Raw genomic sequence first — 8209 nt, forward strand, 5'->3', positions numbered from 1 at the left:
CAAAGTTAGCATTGGTTATTCCTGGGGAGTAAGATTATGGGCGGTTTTTATTTTGCTCTTTGTAACTTCCTTTATCAATTCTTTATCAAGCTTACTGCCATGGATTTGGATTCTTTTCATCATCAATTGTTTTAATTGGAAAGAAGGCAGAGCCTTTTAGAGAATAAGTGATAGAAATGTCTGGCCTTTGTGTGTGTGTGTGTGTGTGTGTGTGTGTGTGTGTGTGTGTACACATATATAGAAAGAGGGAAAAACAGAAAGGCAAAGAACATTCCACTTCAGGAAGACTTAGCACAGCCCAGAGAAACTATCCCATGGAAGAGGAAGGAAGTTTCAGGGCTGATTGAACCCTCCGAAAAAGTGCCAATAGGGAAAAATATTTGAAGATGGCCTTGGCTATGTTTTCTATTCTATGGTCTTCTATATCACTTCTCCAGCTCATGGGAACCAACTCACACTGGCAAGACAGAAGCTAAATTTCACTATGCTCTGTATCCCCCTAAATTCCCTCCTTTGGTACATCCTCTTTTCCAAAACCTTCCCTATAGTTCCTTCTGCTTAAAACCACTTCCTCCACTGAAGAATATGTTTACCAACCTCCTTGTTCAAGGCAGGGACACCTTTATACAATATCTTTCCTAGGCCCCATAGTTGACTGAATCTCTGAGACCCAGGTTAGCCTTCTACCAACAATCCTGACCACATGCTCAGCAGCATGGCGGCCACTGGAATGTCCCTGCCCCCTGTTGCCCTAGCTTGGGGCTTCCTCCCCTCCTTCAGATAGCTCTGCCACCCCCACTCCCCCTCTCCTCTGCAGCTCAATTTAAAGGCCAGAGCAGGTAAGGTCTGCAGCAGCGTCCCAGTGGATAGATCTGAAAACTGGAGGGCACAAAGACTTCTCTGCCCCCTGACCCACATAATCCACTACCTAACTGACCCATACTCTGTGCACAGAAGGCCTGTCTGGCTATTGCAGCTTCCCCAGTACTACCGATGTCCATTCTGCCTCTGTTAGGGCTCCCTCCTGCTGTTCCATACTCTGTGCCCAGGAGGGCTCTCCTGTGTGTTCGGTCCACAATGGCCCCTTTCTGTTCTTCAGGCATTCCATCATGCTCCCCCTCAACCCTGGATGCCAATCCTCCACATGCCCACACAGTTAACTCCTGCACCCCCAAGGTTATTTTTCAACCCTCACCCCTGACTTCTGGCATCCCCCATTTTGGAATCCCCAGTGTCTATTGTTTACAACTTTATGTCCATGTGTACCCATTGTTTAGCTCCCACTTACAAATGAGAACATACAGTATTTGATTTTCTGTTTCTGAGTTATTTTACTTAGAATCATGGTCTCTAGCTCACTGAAAAAGTGAGGCCTCCCCAACCACATGCCCCAGCACTTCTCTCCCCCATCCTCACTTATTATTTCTCTTTTGCATTTATCACTTTTATCACTACCTGATACCTTTCTTGTGTATCTTTTATGTAATTCTTTTCTTAGGAATTTCTTATTTAGTTACTGTCTGTATCCTCCCACTAGAATTTAAGCTCCATGATACCTAGGATTTTTATCTGCTTATTCACTGTTACATGTTTTACACCCAACGGGGAATATATATATATACGTATATATATATACGTATATATATATATTCCCCGTTGGGTGTAAAACATATATATATATAGAGAGAGAGAGAGAGAGAGAGAGAGAGAGAGATCAGTAGCCCAGCTTCTGATCTGTTTTGTTTGTACTTTTCACTCAGTTTCACACAGTGACACTAACTGCCAGGTAACTGTCTCTCAGGACATTTGTGCTTTGAGTCTGTGCAACTCTGGACCATCTCTGCAGGGTAAAAGATGTGCCTGTTGCTAAGAGGAGGAGCCCTGCAGCAGGAATCCAGTGCCAGCTGACCTGGGAGCAACCTGATCTCCAGAAAGCATACCTGTTATACTCAAATGGGCCTTCCAGATGAGCCCTGTAAGGATATGCATGATAGCAAAAGCTCAGGAAATTCCACAACAGCTCTGAGATAAGTGCTGTAGTTAAACATAATTTTAAAGATGAGGATGCCAAGACTTCAAGAGATCAAATGAGTTACCTAAAGTTACACCTAAGAAGAACAGGAAAGCTGAGACCAGAGAGCCGAGGCCATCTGGCTGGAGAGCCTGAGCTCTTAGCTGTCACATTACACCGACTTTCTGTTCCAGATAGGCCAGCTACTTCTATCTTTATATCAGTATCTCCTAGGCAGCAATTTTATACTCTGGCCTTTTGTCATTTTTACAGAAGCACTAATAATGATGCACAAAATTATTTTGTGTAAAAAATTAAAATTTTTGTTTTTAATAGTTTTTGTAGAATCTATTAAAATATTAATATTAATAGTTCATAATAAAATATTAATAGTTACTTCATAATAGCTTAAGTAACTATTAAACAAAAGATAAAAATTTATTAGAAGTAAACATCAGTGGTATAAATCAAATTATTTACTCTTTATGGACAAATATTACTTATCACTAAAACGAAACTGGGTTCAGCATTATCTATTTTTCATTTTGATAGAATTAAGTACTGACAAAACTTGCTGACAAATAGAAATGGAAAGGCTCTTGGTTATAATAAAGCTACTCAACTCTTACTCCTCATAAAATATGTTAAAAAATAACATAGTGAACCACAACAAAAATAATTTTTGCTAACAGCTTTGTTGAGCTATAATTAACATACAATAAATAATGCATAAAATTCGTTGGTCTTTGTTCACAGAGTCATGCGACCATCACAACTACATAATTCAAAAAAAAATTTTATCACCCAAAAAAGAAACTCTGTACCTATTAGCAGTCATTCTTCATTCTCCCTACCCTTGGAAATGACTAATCTACTTTCTGTCTCTATAGATTTGCCTACTCTGGACATTTTATATAAATCAAATCATGCAACAGATGGCCTTTTGCTTTTGGCTTCTTTTACTTAGCATAATGTTTTTGAAGTTCATCTATGGTGTAGCATGTACCAATACTTTATTCATTTTTATGGAATGGATACACCACATTTGTTTATGCAATTTATGAATCGATGGACATATGGGTTGTTTCCACTTCTGTGCTATTATGCAAAGTGCTGCTATGAAAATTACTCATTTTTTTGTGTAAATATATGTTTTCTGTTCTCTTGAGTATATACCTAAGAGTGGAATTGCTGGCTTGTATGGTAACTTTATGCTTAACTTTTTGAAGAACTGCGAAACTGTTTTCCAAAGTAGCTGCACAATTTTTTTTTTTTTTTTTAGACGGAGCCTCGCTCTTTCGCCCAGGTTGGAGTGCAGTGGCGCCATCTCCGCTCACTGCAAGCTCCGCCTCCCGGGTTCACGCCATTCTCCTGCCTCAGCCTCCCGAGTAGCTGGGACTACAGGCGCCCGCCACCGCGCCCGGCTAATTTTTTGTATTTTTAGTAGAGACGGGGTTTCACCGTGTTAGCCAGGATGGTCTCGATCTCCTGACCTCGTGATCCACCCGCCTCGGCCTCCCAAAGTGCTGGGATTACAGGCGTGAGCCACCGCGCCCAGCCTAGTAGCTGCACAATTTTACATTTTTACCAGGAATATATGAGGGTTTCAATTTCTCCACATCCTCACCAACACTTCGTGGCCTGTCTTTTTATTATAGCCATTCTTGTGGGTGTAAAGTGGAATCTCATTGTGGCACTGATTTGCATTTCTTTAATGACTAATGATATTGGACATCTTTTCGTGTGCTTACTATCCATTTGCATATTTCCTTTACCAAAATGTCTATTGTGATAACATTTCCTACTTTAAAAATTGGTTATGTTTTTTATTATTGAGTGGTAAGTATTCTTTATATATTATGGGTACAAATTCCTTATCGGATGTATGATTTAAAAATATTTTCATCCCTTCAATGTTTTGTCTTTTCACTTTTCTTGATGGTGTCTTTTAAAGCACAAAAGTTTTTAAATTTATCTATTACTATCTAATTTACCTGTTTTTTATTTTGTCTCTAGTGCTTTTGCTGTCCTTAGAAACCATCCTCTCTAATCAAAGGTTACAAAGATCTGATCTTATGTTTCTTCTAAAAGTTTTGTAAATTTTATTAAACACAAGGTCTATGATTTATTTTGTGCTAATTTGTGTATACAGTGTGAGAAATTGGTCCAATTTTATGATTTCGCTCTTAGATATCAGTTGTTGAAAAGACTGTTCTTTCCCCTTAGAATTGTCTTGGCATCTTGTTCACAATCGATTGTTCACGAATGCATAGTTTTGTTTCTGGACTCTCAGTTCTATTTTACGGATGTATATGTCTATCCTGATGTTGGTACCACACTGTCATGATTACTGCAGCTTTGCATTAGGTTCTGAAATTGGGAAGTGCGAGTCCTTCAACTTTGTTCTTTTTCAAGATTATTTTGGTTAGTCTGGACCTTTTACATTTCCATATAAAATTTTAGGACTAATTTGCCAATTTCTACAAAACAGGAAGCTGACATCTGCTAGGGATTGCCTTGAATCTGAAAATCAATTTCGGGAGTATTGCTATCTTAACAATATTAAGTTTTCCATCCACGAACGTGTGATGTCTTTTCATTTGTTTAGGTCTTCTTTTTTTCAGTGAAGTTTTGCTGTTCACAATGTACAAGTCTTGTTACAGTCAGTAGCTAGTCAGACATGAACAGGGCAGGAAACACCAGGAATGTCAGGCGAACATCAGGTGATGGTCAGGCGGTTCTTAACTGTCTTTCTAAAATAATCGGTCACAGCCAGCACCAGGGAGAGACAATCTCCCAATAGAGAGAAAAAACCTGAAACTGGCTATCAGCAGCTTCCCAAAAAGATCTCAGGAGTTGGACAAATGGGCTCAATCATGCACAATAAGAGATAAAATGGTGGAGTTTAACTGGTACATGACCTTCCTCTAGAAACTGGTAAGGGAATGCCTCAAGTGAGCATGTGTGCAATTTCAGTAAACATATTGCACATGCAGCCACACTGTGCATGCAGATAGCTCTGCCCAAGGGAAGACCCAGGGGAGAAGTAATGCAAGACCCTGGAAGCATGCCAGTGTATAAAACCCCAAGTCGAAAGGTCAAACAGTGCACTTGATCGCTCAAGTCCCCTGCTTGGCCCTCTTCCAAGTGTACTTTACTTCCTGTCATTCCTGCTGTAAAGCTTTTAAATAAACCGTCACTCCTGCTCTAAATCTTGCTCGGTCTCGCACTCTGTCTTACGCCCCTCAGTTGAATTCAAGTATGATAGCTGTGGAGTTTTCAGAGTCTTTACTAGATTGAGGATATTTTTTTCTATTCATTGCTTATTTTTTTTTAATTGTGAAAGAGTGTTGGATTTTGTCAAGTGCATTCTCTGCATCTGTTGAGAGGATCATGCAATTTCTGTCCTTTATTCTACTAACATGGTATATTTCACTGATTGACTTTCATGTGTTAAGCAACCTTGCATTCCTGGGATAAATCCCACTTGATCAAGGTATATAATCCTTCCCATATGTTGCTGGATTCAGTTCAATTGTAATTTTTTTTTGTTAGGGATTTTTTTCATCTATAGTCATTGGATACATTTGTCAGCACTTTTGTTTTCTTGTAATATCTTTGGTTTTGGCATCAGAATGATACTGACCTCAGAGCATGGGGAATTGCCCTCTCCCTTCTGTTTTTTGGCAGTTTGTGAAGTGCTGTTTGTTTTTTAAAAGTGTGGTATAATTGACCAGTGTAGCTATCATCACCTGCACTTTTCATTGAAGACATAATTTTTTATTACTAATTCAATCTTTTACTTGTTATAGATCTATTGCAATTTTCCATCTCTTTGTAAGTTAGTTTAGTTTGTGTCCCTCAAGAAGTTTTTCTGTTTTGTCTAGGTTAGATAAATTGTTAATACACAACTTTTCATAGTGTTTCGTTGTATTCCTTTTTATTTCTGGAAGGTCCATAATGACATCCTCTATTTCGTTCCTGGTTTTAGTAATTGTAATACTCTCTTTTTACCTTGGTTAATCTAGCTAAAGGCTTGTTCATTTTATTGACATTTTTCATTTTAAAGAACGAACTTTTGGTTTTATAGATTTTACCTATTGTTTTTCTATTCTCTTAATCCCCAATGTAACAAAATGGAGAGGTGGGACCTTTAAAAGGTGATTTGGTCCTGAGGGCTCTGTTCTCAGGAATATATTCATGCTGTTATCAAAGGAGTGGTTTCCTGATAAAAGGATGATTTTGGCCCTGTTCCCTTCTCTGTCTCTCATCTGTGTGATGCCTTCAACCATGCTATGATGCAGCAAGAAGGCCCTCAACAGATGTGTCCCCTCAATATTGATCTTCCCACTTGATCGCGGTATATAATCCTTCCCACGTGTTTCTGGATTCAGTTTTCTGAGTTCAGCCTCCGGAACCACGAGCCAATGAATTTCTGTTCTTTGTACATTACCCAGTCTCAGGTATTCTGTTATAGCAACACAAAATGGACTAAGACAAGTTAAGTGCTCTGCTCCACAGTCATTCAAGGTTCTAAGTTTCTGGCAGCTCTGACATCCTCAACTGGGAGCTTAAAGGTCACTTTAAGTGTTGACATTTAGTGACAGATGGAGGCTGACAACTAGCCAAAGGCTTGGAAGCAATATGATTACTTATTCAAATTCTATTGGCCAAGACTCAGGGATATAGCCACATTGAACTAAATAGGGTAGGGAAGAACTAGGAAATGTAGTCTAATCTTATGGCAGGAAGAAGAGGAAATGATTTTGACGATTAGCTGCCAGCCTCTGCCATAAGAAATTTGCAAAAGTGGGGGATTTGGAGTAAAATGTGTACAGTGTATCTCCAGGCCTCTTGAGACAGGCAGAGATGTGGGAACATCTGGCCTGTTGGGGCAGACTTTCTGAAAGGCAGCTTTTTAGGTGTGATTCCTTGTACTCATTGATAGTGTTTGGTTCACATTACAGCTTATGTTCTGGGAAGAGTGTGTATGGAACATTTGGCTTCAAACAAATGCCCAGAAAACTGACACTTCTTATTATAAATGATCAAGTTGGCTTTCTGTGAAACTAAGTCTTCAGTGTATTTAGTGTGAGTCAGTTGCTCACAGTTAAACTGATCGTTAGTGTTCTGTATGTGCAGATCATAAATGTTAAATTGAGCAGCATGAACGTAAAAACAGCATTGAGATTATTCTGTCTTCCTACCTCACATTAAACAAGAAATTAAGTATTATTAATGGTAAACAAATTGAGTCCGGGCACGGGGACTCATGCCTATAATCCCAGCACTTTGAGAGGCCGGGGTGGGCAGCTCACTTGAGGTCAGGAGTTCGAGAACAGCCTGGCCAGCACGGTGAAATCCCCATCTACTAAAAATACTAAAATTAGCTGGGCATGGTGGCACACGCCTGTAATCCTAGCTACTGGGGAGGCTGAGGCATGAGAATCGCTTGAACCTGGGAGGCAGAGGTTGCAGTGAGCCAAGATCACACCAATGCACTCCAGCCTGGAGAACAGAGTGAGACACTGTCTCAAAAAACAAACAAACGACAACAACAAAAAAACAAATTGAGTATGTAGCATTAATGCCAGAAGGTCACATAAAATAATCTTCTCTGTAATTTATACTCACATCAAAACACGATGTAATGAATTTTGGTGAATTTTAATCTGACTCTTGATGGGAAGTAGAACAACTATAGAGCAACAGTTCTTCCCTATTTTGTCAACACTGTAGAGAAACATACTGCAGGAGTTTTTGAGAGAAGGCATTTAGTTAATCAGGCAAAGTCTTACAGGTCGAGTGCCTGGAACAGTCCTAGTAACACCTGTTGCTGTGACATCATCATTAAAAACATCCCCTTTTACTCCCAAAAGAGTTCAGGTTTGAATGATAAATTATATGGTAACCCTATGAGCTGGGAGCAGTGCCTTTGTGTGGCCACCCCTCTTCAGGGTCTGGTTCACAACCTTGCAGGACCAGAAAATCAGGGTGTTAGGAAACTCAGGCTGATTGAGGAGAGGATGGGAGGTGATTCACACCAAGGGAATTCCAAGAGACGGATGCTTAAATCAGAACACTAACTTTCTAACTTATGAAGAATGTAGCTGCCAAGGGAAGTAGAAACTAATGTTAGTTTGTATGTTCTCACCCTTGAAGGGTGGTCTCTGTGGAAAGACAATGATCATAATCATA

The sequence above is a fragment of the Pongo abelii genome, chromosome 13, assembly GCF_028885655.2.
Source record: "Pongo abelii isolate AG06213 chromosome 13, NHGRI_mPonAbe1-v2.0_pri, whole genome shotgun sequence".
In the NCBI taxonomy this organism is placed as follows: domain Eukaryota; kingdom Metazoa; phylum Chordata; class Mammalia; order Primates; family Hominidae; genus Pongo; species Pongo abelii.